The sequence below is a fragment of the Neomonachus schauinslandi genome, chromosome X (genome assembly GCF_002201575.2).
Source record: "Neomonachus schauinslandi chromosome X, ASM220157v2, whole genome shotgun sequence".
NCBI classification, from domain to species: Eukaryota; Metazoa; Chordata; class Mammalia; order Carnivora; family Phocidae; genus Neomonachus; species Neomonachus schauinslandi.
Window position 1 is genome coordinate 29,269,946 of NC_058419.1, and position 18,239 is coordinate 29,288,184.

An 18,239-nucleotide genomic window follows, 5' to 3' on the forward strand; every position below is an offset into this window, starting at 1 on the left:
GAGAGAGGGAACACAAGCAGGGGGAGTGGGAGAGGGAGAAGCAGGCTTCCCGCCAAGCAGGGAGCCCGATGCGGGGCTAATCCCAGACCCCGGGATCATGACCTGAGCCGAAGGCTGACACTTAATGACTGAGCCACCCAGGCACCCCGAAATCATATTTTAAAAACCTTCCAAAAAAAGAAATATCTAGGCCCAGACTGTTTCACCACTAAACATCTAAAGAAGAAATAACATCAATTCTATACAATCTCTATCAGAAAACAGTAGAAGGGCAAACATTGTTTCATGAGGCCAGCATTACCCTGATAGCAAAACCAGACTAAACGGTGTAAGAAAAGAAAACTACAGACCAGCATTTCTCATGAACCTAGGGGCAAGATCCCCATCATGGTGGAAAAACATGTACTTAGAGATATACAGACCTAGGTTAGAGTCCAGAGTCTGCCATTTATTAGCTGTGCTACCTTCATTAAGTAACAACCTCTCTGATTCCGTTTCTCTTCTGTAAAATGGAAATGACTATAACTCCATAGCTTTGTTGTAAAGATTAAATGAGATAATATAAAATGTTTAACGTAATTCCTGAAACATAGTATCATTCAGTATATGTTGGACAGTATTTTTATTACTATTACTATTATTGTTGATATTCCTACATATGTAACAATGTGAGGTCTATTTAAAGCAACTGAAACAGAGTAGACAATAGTACATGCCTTCTGGTCTTGCGGAAGTTGGGCGGGGGTTTCTGTCCAGGGTTACAAGGCAGAGGTAATGCGCATACCAAGGCCACATCTGTGCCAAGAGGTTAAGAGGAGCACAACGAAGGAGTGTAATTCTACGTCTATACTCTTGGTGAGGAGAGTGTGAAGTCCTGCAAATTCGAGGGCTTCTGGAGTTGAACAACCCACGTGTCCTCAGACTCATGACAAGTAGATTCTGAATCAGTGGATCTGGGATGAAGCACAAGATTTTTTTAAAAAAGATTTTATTTATTTATTTGACAGAGAGAGACACAGTGAGAGGGAACACAAGCAGGGCGAGTGGGAGAGGGAGAAACAGGCCCCCATGGAGCTGGGAGCCTGATGCAGGGCTCGATCCCAGGACCCCGGGATCATGACCTGAGCCGAAGGCAGACGCTTAACGACTGAGCCACCCAGGCACCCCGAAGCACAAGATTCTTAACATTCTTTACAGCACCAGAGATGCTTCTAAAGCACATGGTTCATTGTTATGGGCTGAATTATGCCCCCCTTCCCCGTTCGTATATTGAAGCCCAAACCCCCGATACATCAGAATGTACCTGTATTTAGAGATAGGGCCTTTAAAGGAGTAACGAAGTCCCTCTCTCGTATGTTAGCTACTGGGTAGCCGAAGTAAGAATTAAAATTCGCATCGTGGTGCATTTTGCTTAAAACCTGTTGGTGACTCTTGCCACTCGGAAGAGAAGATCCAGCCTCATTCGCAGCCACTCTCCTGTCTAACTGCAGCCACCGGACCTCCTGTCGGGTCTTCAGTGGTGCCAAACTCTGCCTGTCTTGTGGTATTTGCACATGCTCTGCCCTGTCTGTAAAGCTCTATCCCCGCCTCTTTGCCTGACTAACTCCCATTTACTTGTCAGGCCCCAATTTAAGTGTCACTGCCCTGATCCCCTAGATTAGAAAAGCATTTCTCCAGTGTTTGTTTCCTTCACATCCTCTTATCTTCTCTCATAGTATTTATTAGTGTCTGGTTGCCCTACTCAGCTGTGAGCTCTAGGAGAGCAGGGGCTACATCTCCTATGCTCACCTCCATATCCCCAGAGCCTGGCACAGTGTAGACAATGAAAATTGCAGTGGAAGGCAGAGAAACAGTACAATATGTCCTAGGTGTGGTTTCCTTCATGAAAAGCCTGGTAAGAAAAGTGTCTCAGCTAGCTCCTCTACCTTCTCCCTCTGCCATCTCAGCAGTTTTGTCCAAGCTAGCCTAACAGTCTTCACCCCACCTCCATCCTTTTTTTTTTTTAAAGATTTTATTTATGTATTTATTTGAGAGAGAGAGAGAGAACGAGTGCATGCACATTGCGGGGGGGGGGGGGGGGCGGGGCAAGGGAGAGCAGAGCGGGAGAGGGAAAGACTCTCCAGCAGACTCTGCACGGATCCTGGAGCCAGACACAGGGCTTGATCTCATGACCCTGAGATCAGGACCTGAGCCGAAACCAAGTTGGACGCTTAACCGACTGAGCCACCGAGGCACCCCTCCATCCTTTAATTCTTAAATCACAATAGTCTTCTCCCCTCTCAGCCTAGCTATTGTTTTCTCAGGGTTTTTTTTAAAGATTTTATTTATTTATTTGACAGAGAGAGAGAGAGCACAAACAGGGGGAGCAGCAGAAGGAGAGGAAGCAGGTCCCCCCGCTGAGCAGGGAGACCAACTCAGGGCTCGATCCCAGGACCCCGAGATCATGACCTGAGCCAAAGGCAGACGCTTAACCCACTGAGCTACCCAGGCACCCCGTTTTCCCAGATTTTATATAAACTGGATATAGAAAAACGTTTCACTTTCTTCTGAATGTCACTGTAAGAACAACAATGCCTGGTCCATGAAAAATGGTAGCAGACTTTCAGATTCAATGTCAAATTAATAACAAGAACAGCCGCTGCTCAGGATGCCTGGGTGGCTCAGTTGGTTAAGCGTCTGCCTTCGGCTCAGGTCATGATCTCAGGGTCCTGGGATCGAGTCCCACGTCTGGCTCCCTGCTCAGCGGGGAGTCTGCTTCTCCCTCTCCCTCTGCCCCTTACCCCTGCTCATGTTCACTCTCTTTCTCAAATAAAGAATTTTAATAAAAGCCTTCATATTCACGGGGCACCTGGGTGGCTCAGTCAGTTAAGTGTCTACCTTTGGCTCAGGTTGTGATCCCGGGGTCCTGGGATCGAGTCCCGCATCGGGCTCCCTGCCTAGCAGGGAGCCTGCTTCTCCCTCTGCCTGCTCTGCCTGCCCCTTCCCCTGTTTGTGCGTGCTCTCTCTCTGACAAATAAATAAATAAAATCTTAAAAAAAAAAAATAAGAGTAGCCACTGCTCAGTTCCCATTGTCATGAGGAAATGGAGGCCCTGTATGCCAGATTCTGTTTTTTCAGAAGTCAGGAATCCATATTTTTGTATGAACCCTCCTATTTTTGAAATACTGGCAACTATTTTTCTTTAAATGTGAACATGTGTTAGCTTAATGAAGCATATGTATGGGCCGGAGGTGTCCCATAAGCCACCACTCTGTGAGCTCAGAATAGTAAATAGTTTAACTATAATGCAAGTCAGAATGAAAACAGTGGTATAATGGGTGGCAATGAGCACTGGGTGTTATACGCAGCTAATGAATCATTGAACACTACATCAAAAACTAATGATGTACTGGGCGCCTGGGTGGCTCAGATGGTTAAGCGTCTGCCTTCGGCTCAGGTCATGATCCCAGGGTCCTGGGATCGAGTCCCGCATCGGGCTCCCCGCTCTGCGGGAAGTCTGCTTCTCCCTCTGCCTCTCTCTCTCTCTCTCATGAATAAGTAAATAAAATCTTTAAAAAAAAAAAAAAAAACTAATGATGTACTATATGTTTGCTAATTGAACATAATAAAAAAATTTTTTAAAAAGCAGTATGCCATTGGAACACATGGAATGGAACAATCACAAAATGCACCTTGTCATATTAATGGATACATTAAACAAAAAATAGGCCGGGTGCCCCGTTTGTATAGGAGCATAGCCAAAGCAAGGTTGCCATGCCCCAACCTTTGTTTGGCCTCTTGAGTCACACAGCTTGTCCACTTATAGTCCATGACCTGCTCTCTTGCCTATCTTTGCCTCCTGGATCTTGGCAATGAAGACAGGAAGTGAGGGGGGAATGATGATCAAAACAAAGAAAATAAGCTTGGGAAGGATCACGGTGTTCTTTCAGAAAAGCACTACAAGCAATGAGTTCAAGAAAAATGATTCTTAGGCATTGATATTCATTACTAGTTCATTCCTAGGTACATCTGTTGACTTTAGCCATTTTGACTGTAATTTCCAATACTGTACTTCAAGATCCTCACTTCAGTCCCTTGCCTTATCTCGTCAGTCTCCTAATTAACCAGAACATTCGAACCTGGGTTTGCCATTTAATCCTACCTCACCTCAAATTCGAATTTCCCTCTAGTGAAAAGACTCCTAAATGCTACTTTAACCACTTCCTCAAAGCTTATCGGGACTATTCTATCTCAACTTATTTCTCCAACCATCCTTCATCCTTTCCATTTCCCTAATTTGTGACCCTTTCACAAATACCTCTGTGTAGCCCCAGAAGTCACGGACTCTTTCATGATTTACCTCAGGTAATTAGTTTCCTTGGATATAGCCACAGCCCACAAAACTAATATTCATAGCCCTCTTGGGACTACCTGGAATCCCAGATGAATTTTTCTGATGGCAAGTTATATAAAAAGGTTTGAGGACATATGGGACATAAAGAGTCAGATGCAAGGACATTCACTGAAGCATTGTTTGTAATAGAAAAAGACTAGATAAATCCCAAATGTCCACCACTTGGAGAATGGTTAAATGTACCAGGACACAATCATACTGTGCACTGTTATGAATGTTTCATGTATGAACGGACACAGTTTGTCTCAGGTTGGGTTTGCCAGAATGAAGCCTGAAACAATGATTCCTGTGCACATGATTTACTGGGGAGGTGCTCTCAGGAGAAGGGAGTTAAGTCAGGCAGGATAGGGCCAGGGGGAAAAGGTAGGCAAGAATTTGGTCTTAGCTGGAGACTAGCCTCAGTCTGATCCCATGAAGATCCTCTGGAGTATGAACTGCACTATGGAGTATTACCTTCCCCCCACCAACTTGAGGAAATAACCTTTTGTACCCCCATGTCCATCAGTCAGATGGTTCTCAAAATGTTTGAGTTCCTTTCTCCAGTGCACAGTTACCCAAGTAAATGGCCATGAGTCCTTCTGGGCAAGGACTGAAGAAATCATGACTACACATACTCACGGTGCTACTGCAGGGTCCTCCCTCCTAAGGGACTTGGACCCCGTTTAGTCCACAGGTTCCAAGACTGAAAACTGGCTTATGTCCGACAACTCAGCAAGAGGCCATGACTTGGAATTGGAGCAACTACCTTCAGCCTCCTGATCAAACTTTGATTGCTTTTGATTTTGCAGACTGAGCAGCGTCCCTGTCATCTGCCCATCTATCTCGCCCCTAGGGATGCTATATCCTATTAACGTTCATAACTCCCTCTAGATCAGGCCCCCTTGGCTGCCACTCTGACCTAGCTCCTGATTATGATTCTTGCATCCACCTAGCGTCTGGCAGTTGACCATAGCCACCTGGCCTCTGTTCCTTCAGTTTCCCCATCATCCCCATTGCTAGTGATGAGCTCAGCTCTGTGATTGCTTCACCTACTGTCCACTCTGACCTGCATGTGGCCTGCACATGAACTTCTTCGTCATGCTGGTGCCTCTCCTACCAGCACAAACCTCACAGCCTTGGTGAACAGTGTGTTCCCTGAGCACCTCTGTGCAAAATGATCCTCCAATACATCTTCTGGCGTCACATAACAGATCCACTCAGCAGACTCCACCCTAAGCCTTCTAATCCATTGTCTGTCATGAAAATTCAGGTAATTTCAACCCAACTTAGCCAACCTGTTTTCCATGCTATGATCCATCCTAGCAGTGTGTCTGCACCATCTTTCAGATTCTCTGCCAGGCTGTTAAATCCTGTATCCCGGGAGACTACTCCTATATTTACAAATGACCTTTTATCCAAATTTGTGTTCTACTTCCCTTGATTAAGGAAAATTCTGCCCGTACCTACTGTCTCAGCTCCTGCTGCAACATTTTTACTAGATGCTGCGGTTTTATCAGGGTATTGTCCCTTTCCTCTCTTTGCAGGCCAAGCACATCCCCCATTGGGTGACACTGTGATTTAACCCTAGTTATTGGCCTACTGTCTGAGAGGAGTAGGACAGGGGATAGGCACATGTTGCCTTGCAAGGGAGAGGCCTCTGTACTGTGTGCAAACAAACAGGGTGTGCTAGCTCTTAATAGGGAGGAATGGGCCACTTCTCAGAGGGGAATTCAAGGTTTTTTAGGCCTAGAAGTCCCTCTCTCATGTCAGAGTCCCATTCCTTCCCAGCCAGAGTCCTGACCTTGGCATAGCAGACCTGCCTTAGTTGGGATTTTAACCGCCCTTGGAGACTGACTACTCTTATGATTCAAGTCCTGGGCCCAGTCATCCACTTTCTTTATCATCCTGCTGTAGGAGGTAAGCCTCTGTAGATGCTACCAGGAAGGTTGTGTGACTTACCCACTGAACTTTAAATTGCCAGATAATCACTTTCAGCTTTTTGTTATCTTTTTCCAGAGTGCCCATCAAACTTAGGAATAGCCACCAAATCCCATTCTCTTAAAGATTACTATTCTCCCCATATTTCTCAAATGTTTGATGTATCCCAGTAGCCAATTTATTCCCTCCCACCAATGAAAGTTTTAACTGCACTGCTGCCTTGTGTCAGGGAATATCCATGCTCCACCTATCACCAGTAGGGGGTTCTCAATGGCAGCCAGGTAATGAGTGGGCCAGGTCCAAAGTCCCATCACCACACACGCTCCTGGCACCAAATGTCACAGGGTCTGGCTTCCCCATGAAACAGACCTCGAGATGGAGACTGGTGCACAGGATGTTTATTAGGGAGTGCCTCTGGGATCAAAACTTGTGGAAAAGAGGTGGAGGAAAAGCACTGGGCAGAGGGAGAAATGAAGCCATGATACAGTTCCAACGAAGGCCTCAGCCAACTCCATGGTAGGCTCTAGAACTAGAATATCTGGTTGCCCCAAACTGGGTTAAAAGGGCTGGGCCTTTATACCCCTGAACTTATTAGTCATTGGATGTGGGCTTCCCTTGGAAGGAGGCATGATCTTAGGTGAAGCAGTTTTCTTTAGCTGAGGCATCCCATAAAGAGGGCTGACACCTGAAGGCCATCTAGATGTGCTCCCAGCAGCTGGAGGAATAATGTCCTCCTTGCTGAAAGGCGATCCGGGTGGCACATTACAGCATTCACCACATGCACTGATGGCCCTACCCTGTGAACATAAACTTTCTGATCTGCCTTCTGATGGATATGGAAAATAACACATTTGGTAGATTGACAGCCACATACACATGGCTGTGTTAATCTGCTCGAACGAAGATATCACACCTGACAGAGCAGTTGGTACTACTTAGTAAAATTTGTGGTACTTCATATTGTCACCTGCCATGATTCATCGGTTTTTCTTTTGGGGGGGGCCACACTAGTGAATTTCATAGGTATCTGATGGGGGAATGCACTGCATAAGTCTCTGAGAGCACTATATTCTGCAATTCTCCCTGGGATGCAATACGGTTTTTAACTTTTATTTACTTATTATGTTGGTAGGTGGGAGTGAGGAGTTTCTGAGGCTTCTATTTGGCCTTTCCTACTACATTAGCTCTTACTCTACTGGCCAAACAGCCAACGTGAAGGTTCTGCCAATTGCTAAGTTTTTCCAATCAAATTATACAGTCTGGAACTACTATCAAGCGGTCAGGCAGTCCCTAAAGAGCAGGGTACTGGCAGCTGTTAGGCTGGCTTACTGCACACTTCCATAGATTCAGCCAACAAGAAGACAATGAGTCCAAATGCACACGGACAGCTTATCACTTACATAGGCAGCAAAGTAAGATCATCATGGTGTCAGCACTCCCATGTCCCCAGTCCCACAGGATGACATTGACTTGGAGGGGCCAGATGACAGATGACATAACAGTGGGACACTATTGTAGAGGAGCCAACTCTAAACTATAGCCACGCCGTTTATGCTGCCCCTACACTGAAGGGGGTTGTGTGCATGATGGTGGAAAGCCCTATGCCTCACCAGAACCAGGGAGGCAGATGAGAAACTGCCTCGTGGCAGCCTCCCGTTAAAAAGAAATGGTCTTTTGTAACAGCTCCTTGCAATTGCTCATCTTGCCATATTCCAGAGAGGATTACAGGGCATTCCTCCAAGACTTGAGTCAGAGCGTGGTTGAGCCTTGGCTATGTGGCCTCTGGGGAGATGTTCAAGGTCACAAGAACACCATGGCAGAACCATTCCCCTATACCCACAACTAGAATGAAAGTTCCGTGAGACTGAAGTCTGTATCTGGCTTGTTCACTGCTGTATCTCCAGTACCTGGAAGAGTGCCTCACACACCGCAGATGCTCAATAAATACTTTATGAGTGAGTATTTTATGAGTGAATGAATGAATGGATGGATGGATGGGTGAAAAGGGGGTTATAATGTCTGCTCTTTTGGAGAAGGAAGTGTCTGCCATCCCTCTCACCTCAAAGTGAGATCCATGTCCTTTTCTTTCCCGGTTCTTCTTTAGCTCTAATTATTTACCTCTGTCACTGCTGTTCAGTTCACTTGCGCTACTAAAAGCAGACCCAACAAATTACATTGCTAAGGTGTTTCTTTACTCCTCTTCCCTCTTCCTCATTGAATGCTCTTAATGTTTGCCAGGACCAATCTCTGATAAAGTTGGATCGACTGTCAGAATGTTGGGTTGCTGACCTTTCTGCTAGAGCAGTGTGGTTCTCAATCCTGGCTACACCTTGGAATTAGCTTTAAAAAAGAAAAAAAAAAATACAAAACCTTTTTCCTGGGCTCCACCCCCAAAGGCCGATTTAATTACTCTGTTCTGGGCCCAGGACATGGGTAATTTTTTTTTTTTTTTAATTCCCCAAGTGATGTTAATGTACAACCAGGGCTAAGAACCACTGCCTTAAGCAGAGTACAGGCTTGTAACCTGCACCCAGGTCTGCTCTTCAGATCTTAAATATTTTTAACAGGTAACAAAATATTTCGTTCTACAAAAGAGAGAGAAATGCAATGGCCCCAGGAGAGGAATTTGACTGACCTAAATATAGTGGCATTTGAGCAGGGGCTTCCAAAGCCAAATGACCTGGATCAGATTACAGACACGACCACTTAGCAGCCAGGTGATCTTGGGCAACTAACTTAACTTCTCTAACATGTGCAAGTATCTATCAGTCGGCCTGACATGTAGCAGGTCCTCAATGTAGGTTCATTAACTCTGAATATGAATCTCCAAGCTTCATCTGTAAATTGAGGGTAATAATACCTGCCTGCCTATCTCCTAGAGTTGCCATGAGACTAAAAATAGGCGATGGCCTTACAGGCCCTTTGGGAACATTTAGGGGCTGTACAAATGCGAAGTAGAAACATTCTTTTTCTTTTATGAAAATGTTAAACGTATGTATCACATTTTAAAAACGTTTCTAAGAATTTTCGTGCCTGTGGTTTCACAGAGTCTTACAACAGCCCTGGAAGTAAACTGGGCAGTAAATTAACAGGTAAGAAAACTGAGACAAGAGAGGTTGTTTGATCCGCACAAGGTTGTTCAGCAAAACGAAGACCGGATCTTAGGGCCAGTAACTCAAAGGCAGAGATTCTCTTCACCAGATAATGCTCACAAAAGGTCTATTAATAGATTCCCCTCAATGAGTAGGTTGGTCATCTGATCAGAGCTCTTTTGGACATGTTGAGACAATTTCTTTTACTTGTCCCTTTCAAAGCAGGAATTGTACCTGAGGAAACGCAATCAATATTCCTCAGTCCTTAAGTACATGGTTAGTTTGGTTTTTAGTTTCCCTCTGTTTTCTCTTATATTTCAGTAACCATGCTGTTGGTACATTGAGCAAAAGGAAAAGAAACCTTTCCCACCTCACCACCATCACCTTTGTTTATTACCATGTGCCATTTTTCTAATTTCAACACGAAAAACAGTGAAAATGGCAACACTGAAGACTGATAGCCACAAGATGGCAGAGTTTACCATTTCATTTTTTCTTGCTTACATCATTCATTCATTCATTCATTCAAGAATTATTCTTTGAGTGTCTCCTATGTGTAGAGTACTTTTCTAGGGATCAAAAGGATTATAAAAGAGGCAAACAATGTGATATGGTTCCTGCCCTTGAGAAGCTTGGGGTGAGGGCAGTCTGCAAAGAAGAAAAAACACACCTAAGAACATTTAAAAGAAAATACACATTACTGTATGATTAGAGGCCAAATGAGTGATATAGACTACTGTTGACTACAGTGAGCCAGAAAGTCTGCATGGAGGGGTAAGAACGGAGCTGGGGCTTGAAGGATGAATAAATAGGTTAGAAAGAAAAACTAAGTCCCAAACAAAGGGACCAGTGTGGATCATGCTACTGAAGTAAAAATGAGCAAAACATGTGCCCACGTCAGTGATGAGACTAACCTGGTTATAACAAACGGATATTGGGTAAACAAGATTGAAATAAATTAGATCTCCATTGATTTTGCTAGAATGATGCCCACCATAAAAGATAAAGATATCTATTGAGCCTGCCAATAACTATGGCCTTTGGGCAGGCAATTTGGTCTAGCTCCAGTTTCATCATTTGTAAAATGCGCAGGTTGGACAAGATGACTTCTTACAGTCTTTCCAAATCTTATAAAAGAAAAACACTGGGAGGCAAGCAAGCAGGCAGGGAGGGAGGGAGGTGGGAAGATAAGAAGGGAGGGAAAGAGGAAGGAATGAAGGAAGAAGAAAGGAGGGCAGAGGAGGAAAAAGAAAATGGATTATTACTTCTTTAGCAACTGCTGTAATGGCTTTGACATTTCAGTTGCAAACATGAACAGGGACAGTCTTACATAGTGGTTAGGGCTTGGGCTCTCCTGTTGGGTAGACTTGAGTCCAAGTCTTGGACCAGTCACTTACTGTTTAACAGTAGGCAAGTTAGCTTAGACTGTATAAGCTTCAGTCATTCATTCAACAAACATGTATATAACACCTTACTCTATGTTAAGTTATTGGCAATAGGGAGATAAATTGCTATGCCAGTCATTGGCAATAGGGAGATAAACAAGACAGACAAGATCTCTTCTCCGGAGCTTACAGTTTTGTAGGAGGGACTGTCCAAAAATAATCACACAAAAAACTAGATACAAGTGTAATCAGTGCAAAAGTACAGAGTGTTAGGAGAGCAGATAACCTAAAGGCATAACCCAGTCTGATAGGTCAGAGGTTTCCCCAAGGAAAGCTGAGCCAGGCAAAGAAAAGGAAAAAAACATTTCGGGTCAAGTGAACAGCATATGAAAAGCCTTTAAGACTAAGAAGAGCTTGGCAGAGCAAATAACTAAAAGGCAACTGTAGCTAGAGCACAGAGAACTAGGGGGATAATGGCAGAGACCAGGATATGTAAGTCAATAGAGCCTGGCTGAGAGAATGTCCCGAGGGTCCTAGGAAGCCTATGGTGTTTATGCTAAAGGCCATGAGAAGTTGTTTCCTTCTTCATAAAAGGGATAGTAACACCTCGCTCATAGGGTAGCTGTGAAGATTAAAGGGCATCACCGCCCTCCCCCATCCCACACCTCCTTATTGAATCTATCACCAAGTCCTATCAGCACCACCTCCAAGAAATCCGTCACCTCCCAAATACATTTCCATCTCCACTGCCACGACCCTGGTCTAAGTCATCATCTCTAGCCTGGACTATTGCTAACTGGTCCCAACCTCCACTTTCGCTCCCCTCCCATCCATTATCCCTGCAGCAACTCCTGTGATCTTACTAAAATGTAAATTGGCTCGCAGCAGGCCTTTGTTTAAAACCTTCCAGTGACTTAAGTGTTCTTAGCATAGAGACCAAATCCTTAAGACATATGCTAATGCCGTTCCTCTCCCTGAGATGTGCCTTTCAGCTCAACTCCCACCCACCCCTCACCTACTTCATTCCAACTCACCCATACACCTTTACTTCTCTTCAGGGAAGCCTTTCCTGATCCCAACCCACCATCTATTTCACATTCTTTTCTTATTTGCCCACTGAGAACCATGTTCTTTCTCTTCTGATCTTTTATCTTTGTAATTACATAGTCATCAGAGCGATTGTTTAATATCTGTTTCTGCTACTAAACTAAAAAGCATAAGAAAGTAAGAAACATGTACTTTTTGCTTACTTTTGTATCCCCAGAATCTTGCCTAATCTTTCACATATAGGAAGCACTCAATATTTGTTCATTGAATAAGGGAGGTGTTAGCTACTGCTACAAGTAATAAAATACTAACAATAATTGTTATTTATTATTATTTGATTAATTATTATAAATGTGACATTTCATTGATCGTTATCCCTACAGGAACCAGTAAAATGTTAGCACAGACCACGTTGTTGGTCAGTAAATACCCTACCACCTTTTATCTGAGCCCCTGTTTCTCTATTTAGCTCAATTATTATTTTCTAACTATAGCTACCACCAGGCATGGTTATGAGACTCTGAAGTCAGACTCAGCCTAAACCCTCATTCTGCTACTATCTTTGTGACTTCAAACAAGTTGGCCTTTCTGGGATAGAGTTTGTTCTCAGACTCATGAGGCTTTCATGAGATCATGCATGGAAAGTGCTTAGTACACAGTCTGGAATATAATATGCACTCGATAACATACTGTTACATCATACAGATTGTTGATGAATCTGAACAAGTACCTATTAAAATGTACACCCAAAGCAGAATATCAAAGGACCTGTGACAGCATGCTATCTCAGCCTGCTGGGGGAAAAACTCCCTCAGGATATATGAACCTGACTGAATCTTCCTGTAATCTTGAGAAATAAAGGGAACTTTGAAGTAGGCAAGGAAGGCTTCAAAAGGTGAAGCCGGGGGCCTCTGAGAAAATGTACTCTTTACCTTATGTGATAGTAAGTCATCTGGAATGCAAAAACAGTGGAGTAGGCCCCAAAGGGTTGGCTTCCTAAGCAGTAGCAAATGTCTGAGGATACCGATATAACATTCATACTTGATCTTGTCTATTCTTCTTTGGACCTTTGTGTCCCTGATTTGCCAAAACTGATTACCTCGAGGAAACAACTGTCCGTGTCCTTAGTTTGGGGAACTTAGCTAATAACCAATTTTCCTCCACTCAAATGTTATCTAATGTGCTTAAGCCATTGCTGCTCCTTTGGATAGATACCTTGAAAAAAGGGATCTTAGGGTAGGAAAAGCCTTCATGATCCAAAGGATTGAATCTCAAAGGGTAGAATCTAAGAAAATAAGACGTGCAATGAAGGAAATGGATTCAGGAAGAGCACATCGCCCTGTGTGCTTTAAATCAGACAGTGGTTAGGAGCAGCTGTCTGGAATCAGATGGATGAGATTTCAAATCCAATTTCAAATCCAAGATCTGCAACATACAAGCCCAGGTAAGTTAATTAAGTCTATGTCCTCAACTGTAAAATGGGGATAATAAGGCTCTATCTTACCAGGTTGTTAGAAAGATTAAATGAGATGACATAAAGTCACCCAAGAAGAGTCTGGTATAATTTGAATGCTCACATATTTTTATTATTTAATCACATCTGGTAATTATATCGAGGCAGCCATGCCTGTTCTTTTCTAAAACCATGATGGGCTCCTCCTAGAGAGCCCTGGGGCCTGTGTGGGTGTTACCCACCCTACTTACATTTCAGGCACAGGGTGGATGGAGCAGCAATGAGGGGAAGCGGAAGCGCAGACCTCTGGCCACTGGTCCCACTTGACTAGTAATACTGCATGGAGGACACAAAGGGGGAAACTTAGATGAAACTCGTACCCCCCCAATAAAAAATAAAAGCACAATTCAGTATAATTATGCCCAGATTTCTGCTGGGAGAAGTTTGCACACTAATGTTTTACATAAAGACCACCAGGCGAATTAACATCCTGAGTGCTTAAAGGAGTGGGGTAGTGGGAACAGGGTAAACTGGCGAGAGTTTTGCTCTCTCCCACCCCAACAATTACCCTTAATGCCCCAGACACCACCTCCCTTCCCAGCAAACCTCGTTTTTCAGACCCTGTCAGTCTGTTCCCAGAAACCTCAGGTGGTTTCTGCTTCTGTTGACCTTAAAAAACAAAAGAGCCAGTTATTTTACCAGCAAAATGATTTTATTCAGGAAGAGCAAAGGAATTGCAATTCAGGACAAGCAGACTATGGCAAACCACAGGTAAACCCAGAGAACAGAGGGGCTTGCTTTCACTGGGGAAAAGAGGAAGCTGGGAGGGGCTGTTTCATTGAGTTCTCACTGGCTGGGCTGTTGCTAGGCAAGGAGAAATTCTTCCTTCCTCAGGCTGGGGTGGGGAAAGCAAGCTGCTTCCTACTGGGAATTGTGAGATATGCTTCTTACAACAGGTGGTAATGCATGAGAGCTCCCCCTTCAGGGCTTCCTGACCCCATTTTAAATGAGGTTTCCTTTATTTTCACATCTCCCCCTTTCGATCAAAGTCTTTTTTCAAAAGAATTGCTAATCAAAAGTCAGGGTTGTGTTGGGTTGTTGTTGTTGTTGTTGTTTTCATATTTAGTGGTTTCGTGCCCTTGGTGTCAGAAAGGACCTTTCCTGGTTGTCATGTCCCACATCAGAGGGAAAGTGCGTAGACTGGAAACCGCTGAGGTCACATTTGAGTAACAGGGAATGGTAGGAGGGAGAACGGTCAGGCATTTCCCATCTGAGATAAACGTTGAAGATCATCTCGAGGTGCTGAGCTAGCATCACCCTATCAGGCACGTTGTTTCTATGAAGGTTTGAGAGGCAACAGGTATAAAGCTTAAAAACGATTATAAAGGGGCGTGTGGGTGGCTCAGTCAGTTAAGCGTCCAACTCTTGCTCTCAGCTCAGGTCTTGATCTCAGGGTCATGAGTTCAAGCCCCGTGTTGGGCTCCATGCTAGGCATGGAGCCTACTTAAAAAAAATAATTATACAGAGGAGGTACCTGGCTGGCTCAGTCAGTAGAGCTTGCAACTCCTGATCTCAGCATTGTAAGTTCGAACCCCATATTGGGTGTAGAGATTACTTAAAAATACAATCTTTTAAAAAGTGATCATACAGAATAAGATGAGCAGAACTTCTGCAAGGCTAAAGGGGTCTTTTCTAAAAGCCTTGCAGGGGCACCTGTGTGGCTCAGTCAGTTGAGTGTCAGACTCTTGGTTTTGGCTCAGGTCATGATCTTGCTGTCATGGGATCGAGCCCCAAGTTGGGCTCCACACTCAGTGTGGAGTCTGCTTCAGATTCTTTTTCCCTCCCCCTCTGCCCCTCCCTGCTCGCTCACTTTTGCACACGCTCTCTCTCAAATAAATAAATATATTTTTTAAAAAAAGCCTTTCAAAGAGGATTTAGCTCATTTGTATTTCCCTTGGATGCAGGGGAACAAATAATAAATAGGGAAGAACAAATCTGTTTCTGGTGTCAGATCCAACGGTCAGAAAGGTTCCCCCTTTGCAATAGATTAGACCATGAAAGAAAGGGATGAAATAAGGTAAGAAGTAACAGCAAGAAAAAGGTATACAGGTCTGGTCCAGTCATCTTGGGAAATCTGTCTCCTTCAGCTGTCGTCTGCTTCAATCCCTAGAAATCTTTATTTCCAGGTACTCAGCTGGTGTGCAGATCTAATCAGGGTTTGGTGCTTTTTGTAGAGGTGACACATGGGGGGAATACCTGGCTGGCTCAGTCGGAGGAGTGTGCAACTCTTGATCTCGGGGTTGTGAGTTCGAGCCCCACGTTGGGTGGAGAGGTTAAAAAATTAAATCTTAAAAAAAAAAAAGATGTGACATATGGATCCAAGAGTCATTCCTTGAAGTTTGGCCACACAAGGGTTAGTTAACAGTACCTGATAGGGGCCTTTCCAACAGGGTTGAAGAGAGTCTTTCTGTAGATGTCTTTTCCAATAGATGAAATCCCTGGACTGCAAGGTATGATGCTTAAGATCTTTATCTCCCAGGAACACACTGTGGAAAGATTGTTCTACTAAAGCATGGTTATTGTCAACAGAAGCAATTAGGCCTTTGCAATATTTAAGCATATCTCTTTTTACCATTTGTGGATCAGAAAGAAGCAGAAGCCAAGTACATTGGCCATCCTGTGATTATCTCAAAGGGTGAGAGTTTATAGGTTCCAAAGAGGTAGATCTAAGATGTAGGAAAACTAATGGCAGTGCTTTTGGCCAGAGTATTTGAAGGGCCTCTACAAATTTTGCTTGACAATGCCGTTAGCGTGTTTGACTTGCCCTGAGGATTAAGGGTAGTAAGCACAGTGGAAGTGTTGTAACAATAGCCAAACAGCACAAACTTGCTGAAGCAAGTTCCCTGGTCACTATGAAGTTTGAGGGGGATTCCCCAGGTAGGCATGATCTTTTCCAGTAGGATTTTAGCCACAAAAATAGCAGTCCAGTGAGAAAACATACAAACCATTACCAAGACATATTTATATGCCTGAGATGGAGGAAGGTGAATAAAATCCATCTGCCAAACTTTGATCCACTGGGCAACTTAAACTGCCCAGGAGCAGTGCAGACAGGTTTTCCCGAATTATATTTAAAGGCAGGTGGGGCAAGCAAAGTAGGCACTCTGTGGTCTTATTTACATTTACCCACCAGTATTGGCTCAAAGGTTTTCATTTTATCAGCAGACTAATGACTGGATACATGTACAGTAGTCAGTAATGGGAATTTTAGAGTCTCTGGCAGCACTGGATTATTATTTGGCCCAGCCCAGAGTTTTCTTTTTTTTAATCAAACCAACAGTCATTAGGTTTTCAATATTGTTTTTCCTTTTCTGTGGCTGATTGTTGGGCATCACTATCATTTTTTCTAGATTATCATTTGGGGAGGGGAACATCCCTTTGGACCATGACAGAGGCTTGGCTGTTGGTTCCTTTGAGAACAGCATTCATTGTGGAAATATCAACTAGGTGGTTTCCTCTGGCCTCCAAGGAATCCAGTTTGGAATGCACAGGGACCCTGATACTGGCCAAAGCATCTGGCAAGAGTATGGCATCTAGTAATTCCTGAACATAAAGGCCATTTTTAATTTTGTCCCCACTAGAAGTGAGGAAGCCTCACTGTTTCTATAGCATTCCGAAGTCATGAGCTACTCCAAAGGCCCACCTACCATCAGTATAGATATTTGCAGTTTTGCCCTTGGCTAAAACGTGGGTTCAAGCAAGAACATATAATTCAGCCTGTTGGGCCACAATAGCTGAGGGCAAAGGTGCTGCCTTAATGACTTCAAAAACAATTGTAATAGCATACCCAACATAATATTTACCATTTTCTCCTTTTAAATAAGAACTACTGATAAACCACCAAAAAGTCTGCTTTATCCAAAGGAGTTTTCTATAAGCCATCATGGGGAGTCAGACAGTCATGAAGAGTATTGTCCACAGAGAAGGAAGAATGGTGGCAGGGTTAAGATTACAGCCAAAGAGTTTGGAATCCAGTTTTGCACAGTAGCCAGCTAGCCTAAGAAAACCTTATAATTGGCTTAGTTGGGGGAAGTTCAGGATGCCATGAAGCCTATTTGGATCTAAGTGTAGCCTTTGTTCTGAACTCAGGTGCTGCAAATATCAAACCAGAGTCTGAGCAAACTGCAGTCTCTCCGTGGAAACTCTGTGTCCCTTTAAAGCTAACAGGCTTAATGGCTGGATGCTGTCCCTGCAAAGACACCTGAGAAGGGGATCAGAGAAGCAAGTCGCCTAAGTATTAATAAAGCAAAACTTCCAGGTAACTTTCTATCTTCTAAATCCACTTTTAAGTTTTGGGAGAAGTAGGAAGGACTTTCAGCAAAACTCTGGAGCATTACTGTCCAGGTACACTGCTTTTCTTCCCCAAAAGGCAAAGAGGTAATTGACTGACCTTATCCACAGAGAAATCAATCACAGCGAAAAATCTGATGGAACAAATAAAAGATGTTGAAGGTCATCTGATTCACCTAGTTGGCAATTTTGGTTGTTGCTATCAAATTCTAGAATTATCTCCCCCTTTCAGGAGAAAAAAAATTCCAATGTTATTTTTCTAAGAAACCTCAGCCCAAAAAATGAATAGGGGCAGAGGAACTAAGAAGAAAAGAATGGGTATCTCTTAAAGGAAACAAGAAGGAATTGGTTTAAAGTAGGAACCTGTTGAGGTTTATTAGAGACCCCCACTACTTGAACCATTTCAGTACTTTGAGCAGGGGCTGTTTAATAACAGTAGGGTCATGCACTGAAAGTGTAGCTCCGGTGTCGATAAGGACACAAAGAGATTCATCCCCAATCTGGAGAGTTTTTTCTCCAAGCTGGTAAAGAGGAAGGACTGGGAAAAGCCCCTGTAGTTCTTCGGAGTCCTGTAGTTGGGAGTTCGGAGGGCACTGGAAAGG